The sequence below is a fragment of the Xenia sp. Carnegie-2017 genome, unplaced genomic scaffold (assembly GCF_021976095.1).
Source record: "Xenia sp. Carnegie-2017 unplaced genomic scaffold, XeniaSp_v1 HiC_scaffold_19, whole genome shotgun sequence".
NCBI classification, from domain to species: domain Eukaryota; kingdom Metazoa; phylum Cnidaria; class Anthozoa; order Malacalcyonacea; family Xeniidae; genus Xenia; species Xenia sp. Carnegie-2017.
The window spans coordinates 10948515-10958623 of record NW_025813481.1 but is presented as its reverse complement, the minus strand read 5'-3'; positions in this window follow the sequence as shown (position 1 = coordinate 10958623).

Genomic DNA, 10109 nt, shown 5'->3' with positions numbered 1-10109 from the left:
CAACGTCATAAAAGTCTATTCAGAAAACGTTTTGAGAAGGGATTTTCACAACGTTCAGATAACGTTTTAAAAGAACTACAAACCAACGTTAAATCACATCGTGACTCCAAACGTTGAAAACATGTATGAATAATAAAAAACCCTTTAACTGTCATAAAAAATCGGATGAATAGCATAATGCACTAAAATCTTTTCAAATGTAGTGATGCTTATCGAAAAAATATTACGCGATATATTTGCCTTAAATAAACATATTAGAAGAAAAACGGAGTTTTTCACACGCGTTCCCTATAGATTTCAACATTGATGGACAAGGTTTTTGTCGATTGCTCTCGATTTTGACTTAATAGTTTAATAATGTTTCATTTTCACATATTAAATAACCATGTTCACATATTAAATAACTATGTTTCACAAAATATTAAATAACAATGACAATAAAAATAGGTACGCAATGTGTACACGTGGGTAGCCTATCAAGTAAATAGGCTAAATGAAGTAGGTAAATGAACATAATTGAAATAAAGTTGTATATTTAATATCATTGACACTAAACTCGTTCTATGTTTAAATATTGATTTTAGTTAAATGACTAAGTAAGTGTTCAACCATTTCGGTATTTTTCGAACGTTTTAGCTTAGATTGCACCTAAGCCTCATAAATGCACGTGCTCACAAGAATCGAACCAAGGAAAGTAACGTCATTTAGATTTCTTGCGACTTTTAAAGGTTTTTTTTCACTAAAAATCATTTTTCTATGATTGTGTTTAAAAAACGTTTTCTAACGTGTCTTAGATGTCATTCAGAGAACGTTGTTCCCCGGAACGATGACTACTGTCTTTGTTCGAACAAGTACAACAGTGCTAATTTTTGGTCATCAAACATGCGGCGTTTATTGGAGAACAACGCTAGCTAATGGGGCGAACAAATATCATGTTGTTTATTGTTACTTTTTTCTAATCATGTTTTGAAAAGTCTAAATTTTTCAAAAGATTTTGGGTTTATTGCAAGCAATGTTTGATTACGGTGGCCCATAGGGGACATGCTATGAACAAAATATATGGCTGCATTTAAACAATTATAGCCAAAGAAGTCTCTGCAACTTAATTTAAAAAAATGTTGCTGCAAATGAAAACAAAATACTCGATGCAAACTAAAATAAAAAGTTGTTGCAAATTACATGTTGAAAAAACCGTGCGCACGCATGATGGTAAAAAGTATTCGGCCACAGCCGGACAACGACGGCGTACTCGTACAAAAAACGTAAAAAAATGGCGAGCGAGATTTCGAAAACATAAATTTACCATTCAGTGTTGTTTGCTGTGGAAGATAGCAATTTTTTTTTATTCATTACCTATAACCCTAAGGGTTCTTTAAAAGAATGGCGTATTGTTCTGGTTATGGCGTTCGCTGCTTAGAACATGCAAAATACTGTCACAACTGCGTTAAACCTGTTGGCATCAAACCACCAGAGGCAGATAACCACGTGTTTGGGTCAATCCAGTTGTTTGGAGAGTTCAAGGGCGCATAATGAAACAATCCAGTTTTTTGAAAGAATGGTAGAATTGGTGAAAGGTTGTCTGAGGAAGGTATTTGGTAAAGCTAAATTGAACAAGGAAGAACTGTTAACAACATTACTTGAGGTACAAAGTACGTTAAACTTTAGACCATTGACTTATGTATATGAAGATGAAGTGAATGTAGATGTACTGACTCCTACACATCTTATGTTTGGAAGAAGATTAACATCTATTCCAGACGACGGAATTCTGCAAACTATTAATGACGAAGATGCAGGAGAGGTCAAGCGTAGGCTTAGGTGTTTAGCGAGATTAAGAAAGCATTTTTGGTCCAGGTGGAGGAAGGAATACTTAGCAAGTTTAAGGGAGTGTCATAAGGTTGGCAAAGTAAAGGGTAGTTTGTGTCCGAAAGTAGGTGATGTAGTTCTTGTGTTTGAGGAAAGTTTTAAAAAAGGATTTTGGAAAATAGCGAGAATCGAGAGATTGATCAAGGGAAAAGATAATATAGTCAGAAGAGCGGAAGTCAAATTTGTTAGCAAGGGAAGGCCACTGCACATAAGCAGGCCTCTTCAGAAACTGTATCCACTAGAGATAGATGCAAAGGTAAGTAAAAACAGATATGTAGAAATAGAGAAACAAGAAAGTAGTGAGAGAGGAGTAGTTTCAGAAAAAGGTAGCAGTGTAGAAAGTCATAGGAGCAGCAGGGCGGCAGGTGTGGATTCATGTTGCCAAACAAAAGTTTTGTTTGACCCTAAAAGCTCAATAGAGGGAGTGTGTCGAAACTTATGTAAATAAGTAAAGGATAATTGTTATTTGATACTAGAAACGTATGAAAGAACAGAAATAGGAACTTATGTTAATACTTTATTAGTTGTGACACGTTGAAAGTCAGGGTCTTCTGTCGCTGGCTGTGAATGTAAAGGCTTGAAATGTTTAAGATTATATGTGATGTGGAATAGTTATATTGGAATAGTTATATTGAGTAAAATTGAGAATTGTGTGTCGACCGCGCGTAGAGTAGGATAGTATACAGTCCCAAAAACGAATCGAACTGTTTTGTGCTAACGCACAAAGAAGAAAATTGCTACACGTTCTGCCACTAAAGCGACTCTCTTCTCTCGAAGCCTTAGCAAAATATGAAAGAGCAATGGTGCGAATTTGGGTCCCACATGCCAGCAGTCATTGAGCGAGGAAGCCTTGAGGGACTCTTTATACGACGCATCATAAACAACTCTTACCTTAGTTGTTTTCGCTTCCCTGCAATTAACCGCATGATGTGGTAAATAATTTATTTTATCAGCTTTCTCTAGTTCTATCACTGGTTCTATAATACCCCTCCTCAATTGATCTTTGATTGTCTTATCATACTCTTCTAAAATTTCTGGTTACCTTTTCAGCCGTACTAACTGACCCTTTAATCTTCTCAAGCTTATGCTGTAATTTGTATAATCTAAACTATGTTCTTCTTTCCAATGCAATTTGTCACTGTATCTGTTACCATTAAACATAATAGAATCCCTTAAAGGACACATGCAACATAAAATTCGGATTGTTATTTTTGTACTCTACATAAAGGTATAGCTCCAACTAATAGTTCACCAAAGTTTGAGACAAAAGGTCGTTGTGACGTAATAGTTGACATTAGCTAAACGCGGTCAATTGCGCGTCTCGTTCAAAATATATTGGTAACTTCTTAAAGTGGTTATATCACGAATTTTAGCCCCCCTTTTTTATGAGCTTAATTGAAAATTTGGATTATTTGAAGAACTATGACATGTCGCTGGACTTAAACAGATAAATATAAGTTGCTTAATTTTGCCTCCAAAGTCGGGTACTATTTGCGAATTTTTTACGACGCCATATTGATACTTGTGACGTAGATAGTTGAACACGTCTGTTTCCGTCAATATAATATTATATTATAGAAGGTGATTTTGTTGTTGTTTTTCTTGTCTTAAAAACAAATAATGACAGTATTTTCAATAAAATATTAAAAAACAAGTTTTCCGGAAAGTATGGCCTCAAATCAGTGCTCAGATAATTCGAATTCGATGTCTGAATGCGTATCTGATTCGAGCTCGGAATCCGTGGGTTATGTCGAGCATTTAAACGACTTCGCATATGACGATGAACTGCTCGCAGGAGATGGTGATGAAGTGCATACTCCAGATGATCCCGATGGAATTCTCCCTGCGACATTAGAACAACGAAGTGATGGCGTAATTCCACTTGGTGAATGGTAAGTTGTTGTTTTCTCCTGTTTCTAATATACATAAAGTTACTTTATAAACCAGAATGCTCCCACGTTTCAGGTGTAATTGTCAATGCTGTCATACCGATTTGTTAGAAGGTGCATTAGAGTACAGATGCTGTAAGGAAATTGGACCAGCTTTGCAGAAAATGACATTCGATGGCAGCATTGAGAAAATATCATGCATAACACAGCATGCCAAATTTGGGCCTTTAGTTCATGAGGCTGTCCTTGAAAACGTCGGGCCACTATTGAGAGATAGGAATGGACGTGCTTATCGCCGCCAAGCATCACAATCATTAAATATGTAAGATTGTAAATTGTATGAGAAACAATGTTATAATCAACGTTGTTTCATCAACAATAATTAGTCCAACCTTTTTATTTACTTCAGGTACTTGAGAGCTGTGGCATACAGATGGTTGATGCGATGGTTTTGTGGGTCTATGGGATATGAGAATACTCGGCCTTTACCTGCTTGTGTTTACCACTTTATTCGGAAAGCATATCCAAGTGGTAACACAACAGGTTACATACCATCAGAGGGGCGATGATGGAATAGTCTTCTAACTTGTGCACTGTAGAGACTATTAACCTTCTTTGCTGAGTTTGGAAATATGCCTAGATGAAAACCAAATAGGAGATACATGGATGCACTATATAAGTTGACATGCAGTTTAATGGTTTGAAACAAGAGTAAACAATAAAAACAAATTGGTGCAACTACTGAGAGGTTAAGCTGAAAGAATTAAATGAAAGAATATCTTTTCTTCAATGTCAGTCTGGGAAAAAAGACAAAAGAAAAAATATATGGAATTGAATCATAGCATAAATGTAAAAATGGAAAATAGCAAGCCGTTCAAATGGCGAATCGTTTGCTTCCCCAGTGCATACTTAAACATGCTCAGCTTCATCACTAGTAGATGGTACTTCCTCATTGAGAGAACATGTTTCCTTCAGCGATGGCTTATGGAGAGTATGTCGAATAATCTACAAAACTTATATCGAATTTACATATGACAAAAGAAAAATTAACATAAACAAGCGTAAACTTACTTGTCTTCGCTTTCGATCGGTTATTTCGTCCTGTAATGGTTCAGGAATCCCAGCCACGTCAATGGTTGGGATAGCATCTTTCTTCAACCTTCTTTTGAGCTTGACTTACACGCTCAAATTAAGGTCAAAACAAGAATCTTCAAAATGCGCAGAACACAGACACGAGGTAGAGGAAGCCTCAAAACCCGGTCTATGTTTACGCACAAAATTTACCCATTTTCTATGTCTTTGCGGCTCTGTTTCTTTTTTAGGAAACAGATGCATCGACATTCCTTCGGTTTTTGAATCATTGGCGCAACTAATTTCATTAGGTCCGCCAGCAACACAGCGTTTTCCTCCGCGTTTCTTATTAAGATTACTAGTAGAATACGCCATGTTGATATATGTGTTCAACTTTCTACGTCACAAGTCATTCAGACGATCAAAAAGTTCGCAAAAAAAATGCTGAAAATCGTGACTTTGAACGTCCGTAAAATCACTTTCACCAATCCAATTTCAATTATAATTGCAGATTTAAAATCACTGAAACAAGGTCTTTCAATTTAGCTAATAAAAAAGGGGGGCTAAAATTCGTGATATAACCACTTTAACAACACGACAATTTAGCATTGAAAATATGGTTTATTGCGCCGCAATTAGTAGTTAAAACGGTTCTTCTAAGAACCACCAAACGCAGCAAAAGGTTTCTTTTTTTTTCGTTTCCCGAAATCAAGCGCATGCGAGATATTTGGATTGAAAAAATCCGACGCAAAAATTGTAAGCTAACAAAGAGCTCAAAATTGTGCTCGCAACATTGCGGGAGTTCGTGCTTTGTGCAAAATTATTAAGCGATGCAATCAGTAGGATGGACAGCATGACGGCTTCGCCTTAGGAAGGATGCTGTACCCACGATTTTTGAATACTCTGTGGAGCACACAAGTGTAGCATCTAAAAGGAAGCAGCCAACAAATGTTAGAACTGCACTTGAGGAGAGACGAAGGCAAGAGGTGAATATTATAGTTATAGTTAGTTTACATTAATCAAACACTAAGCTATATAGCATTACCAAATTGAAGACAGTTTTATAATTTTAGATTATTGACGACGTTGTTTCAGAACATGACGACTTTCTTGTAGACGACGACCACGATGTGTCGACATCGGCTCGAAATGTTTGTGCGTTTAACCTCAAAGGAAGTTTGTCTAAGATAAAAGATGTCAAAATATATGTAGACAGCGAAACACAAACATATACAGTGGTAACTAATTCAGACTGTCGTTTGATCTTTTCTATGTTATTTTAACTCATAGAAAATTCTTTAACGTACCTTAGAAGCGCAATGCAAAATGCCAAGCAGCCATAACAATCCGTCCGCAAAAACACGTAAGGTCAAGAACCACTTTAACAAAAGTACCAAATATGATAAGTAGAGGTATAGACTTTCCATTTCGGCCGTTTTGATTTTTGTGAAAAATCCAGCAATGCGATAAGTTCATGCTAAGGTACGGAGATTGAGTTCATTTCAATAAAAAATCACACACACAGACGACGTCATGTGAAATTGAGCATTTTGAGTATAGCGCTGTATGGTCTGATACAGAAAGCACGTCGACGATTAGCAATAGCTACAATGGATCAGACTCTCAATGTTCAAATGAGTTAAGCGAAAATGAAGAATCCGACAATGACAATGCGACGTTAGTACCAACTATCCAGTCACCTGACTATTCTTTACATTGCTTTTCTCTGTTATTTGTTTCTCAGAACGTTACGTTTATCTCTCTCTGATTCTGATGGTAATTTTTATGTTATAGGGAAGATGCTCGAAATGAGAGAAAATATATAGTGTTTGATAGTTGCCTGAGACAGTTAGTGAGTCAATGCCCATGTTGTGGTGAAAGCTGTTCCATTGTGACGGAAACGACTGGTAGTATGGTTAACGTACTAGCAAAATGTCATTGTGGTTATGTTCGAGACTGGAATAGCCAACCTCAGCGTTGGCGAATGCATTTGGGTAACTTGGTCTTTGCTGCCAGCATCTTGTTTAGTGGTAGTAGCCTCAGCAAAGTTCTTCAATTCCTTCGTCACTCATGCATACAATTTCTGTCAGAGCGCACATATAGCTATATTCAAACAGCGTATTTGATACCCAGTGTTTCAAATGTTTGGCATATGCACGAAAAGCATCTTCTGGAATCAATCAGAGAAAAGAACATTAACCTTGGAGAAGATGGAAGATGTGATTCGCCTGGATATTGTGCCAAGTATGGGTCATATAGCTGTATGGATTTGGAATCTAACAACATTTTAGACACACAACTTGTTTAGGTAACAATTCTTTAACAACTGTACATAAAACATGATTAGAATACTCACATAATTATGTTAAACAGTCCAATAAAATGTCCAACTCTGGAGCAATGGAACTTGAGGGATTAACAAGGTGTCTAGCATAGTTTGATGAAAGTAGGATGAAGGCGAAATCAATGACCACAGACAGACATGCTCAAATCAAATCCTACATGTCAAAACAAAGACCAAAAATCGAGCACTACTTTGATGTATGGCATGAAGCAAAAGGTATAGATTTTCATAACAAACCAACCTTTTACAAATTTCATCAATAGTCAAAATCCAACAGGAATCAAAAAGAAAATTTTGGCAGCATCAAAAAAAAGTGGTTGCAAATTATTGTCAGATTAGGCTAAATCAATTTCCAACCATGTATACTGGTGTACTGCTTCCAGCAATGGTGATGAAGAACTTGTAAAGGCAAAGTGGTTGTCAGTTCTCGACCATATATGTGACATCCATGAGGGACATAGTAATGTATTCCCAAAATGTGAACATGATATGTTAGAGCCTAGAATGTGGATAAAAAAAGGTATTGTAAGCGAATAAATTTCAAAGTAACATCAACATTCTTTTTTCTTGTTAACTAACTTCTGATCTTAGGTTCAAACGCTTATGTTGAGCTGTCTTCGATTGTTGAGTCAAAGTATCTCATGAGAGATATTGGAAAACTCAGTTATCAGAAGCAGGCTTTATCCATCGAAGGATTCCACCGAGTGGTGATTCTTTTTGCACCAAAACATATCCATTTTTTCTACAGATCAATGGAAGCAAGGTAATATAATTATGACTTGTTTATCATTACTTAAAAAAGTCATCATTGCAAAAGCAATAAGTTGCAATAGTTGTAAGCATAAACTTAACATTCATTTGTTGATTGTTTATTGCCGCTCTTCATTTCAATTAGAATGGAAATAAAGCTCAGAAAACGAAGAATGGTGAGCTCGAAACAGAAGAGGCATTGATTTGGAGAGTGGCAGGGGCGGATCTAGAGTATGTCAAATCCGTCGCGCGACTGATGTTTGAAACTCAAAACTTACCTATTCATATTAGTTAAAAATTCATTAATTATTCTTACTTTATTATCGCATTTACTTCGTGATAAAAATCCAGCTTTATTTATTATTGAAAACTAATGACTAATCCAATGAATATCTCCTTGGTAACCAGATCAGTTGAATTTTAATTGACCTGGAATAACCGACTGATAAGCGGGGTGGCTTGACTGGTTCGACGGATAAAGTAGTCTATGAACGCCAAAAACGGTTATTTCATTGGTCAATAGCCAGATCAGTCGACGATCTGGAATAATCTCGACCGATAAGCGGGGTGGCCGGACCTATAAGGGAGTCCACTTGCTATCGTGTAATTGGTTCGTTTAAATTTTTGTCTTACTCTGATTGGTTTGACCTATTTCGACTGATAGCCAACTGAACTAACATAGTCAAGCTCACTGTCTGAATTGAATGTTTGATCGTTTCATAATAATTTTCTAAAGCATGATAGAAACTAAACTACAATGAGATAGAATTTATGGAAATCTTTTACAAATCCATATATTGACATGAATGCTGCTTTCCAAACTGGGAATTTTTTCAAGAGGGCGAAAATTTTATGGACGAATTGTAAATGCTTGGCAAAGACGATCTCGCGAGCGACATTTCAGTCATTGATGTTCAAAGGCAAGCCAACATTGTTTTGAGTTTTATCAGCAGAAATTTACATCCAAAATCGTAAGTAAAGGACAACTGAAGTGTATGCATGAATGTAATATATCAAAGTCAATTTATGCGAGTGTGTGATGCGATTTATGTTAATATGGCGTATGGTAAGCAGATTGATGCTTCTAAAATTGTTGTTGCCGAAGGACTTTTAGCTATGATTTCTTTAGTGCTTGGGAATCGTAACCGTTATATGGCAGCCAAATCCTACATTCCTGCAAATATATTTCAATGGACAAAAAATCTGTAGCCATAAGGCGCCATACTATTATTTACTTTATCATAAACAAATGTTTGGGGCTTTTCAGTTTATGATCATTGATCATTCAATCATTAGACAGTTATACTACATAGTGTTTAAGATTTGAGAAAACTAACATTGATTACATGAGAAGCTGTTTACTATAACCTGTGATTTTGAGTCTTTTCTGATCCATGAAGCTTTTTATTTTGACAATTCGACTGAAATGGTATTAAACCTTTGTATTTCACATACATGAAATGTTGTCCCATGTCACATATTGTCCCCTTTTATAACTGAACACCTCATGTAGAGATGTAAAGTTGTGTTAATCTACAGCTCATACCAGATTGTTTGCCATAAATTCCAAAGGTCTATTGATGTATGAAAAGCATTTTCTATAAAGTAAAAATGTCTTCCTATGTATGCAGATAAACCTTGAAATTTGGCAAAACCGCAAAGTATTTTTCATGATCACTAGGTAATTTTTCTGATGATCATTATAATTTCTAAACTAAATTATTTCAGATTTACATTTAAACGAGTTTTGATCATATGAAAAGATATTTATCATAACCAGTAAGCATGACACATGAACCAATTTTAACATTCATGTAAATATATAATTAAAGACATGTTGGTTACATTCTGTTTGTATTTGATAATACAATGCTACTAGTGATTGCTATATAGCACACCTTGAAGAAGATAATAGTCAAGTGAAATGCCTAATAAACATTTATGGCATTAAGCTGTCCTTAACTGCAAATTTTCACTCTGATAATTTTTGCTTAATCTTTGGCAGAAAAAAATTTTGAGTTTTTTGTCAAAAGGTGAATTTGCTTATACTGATGTGGAGATGGGTAAAGGGTTACAATAAACTTGCATGGTTTGAAGTCTGAGCTTTTCTATATCTATGAACTGTCACTTGTAGTACCAAATTTCTAACTTAACTCATTACATAGAGGTTTGAATGGGGGTCTCTAGGG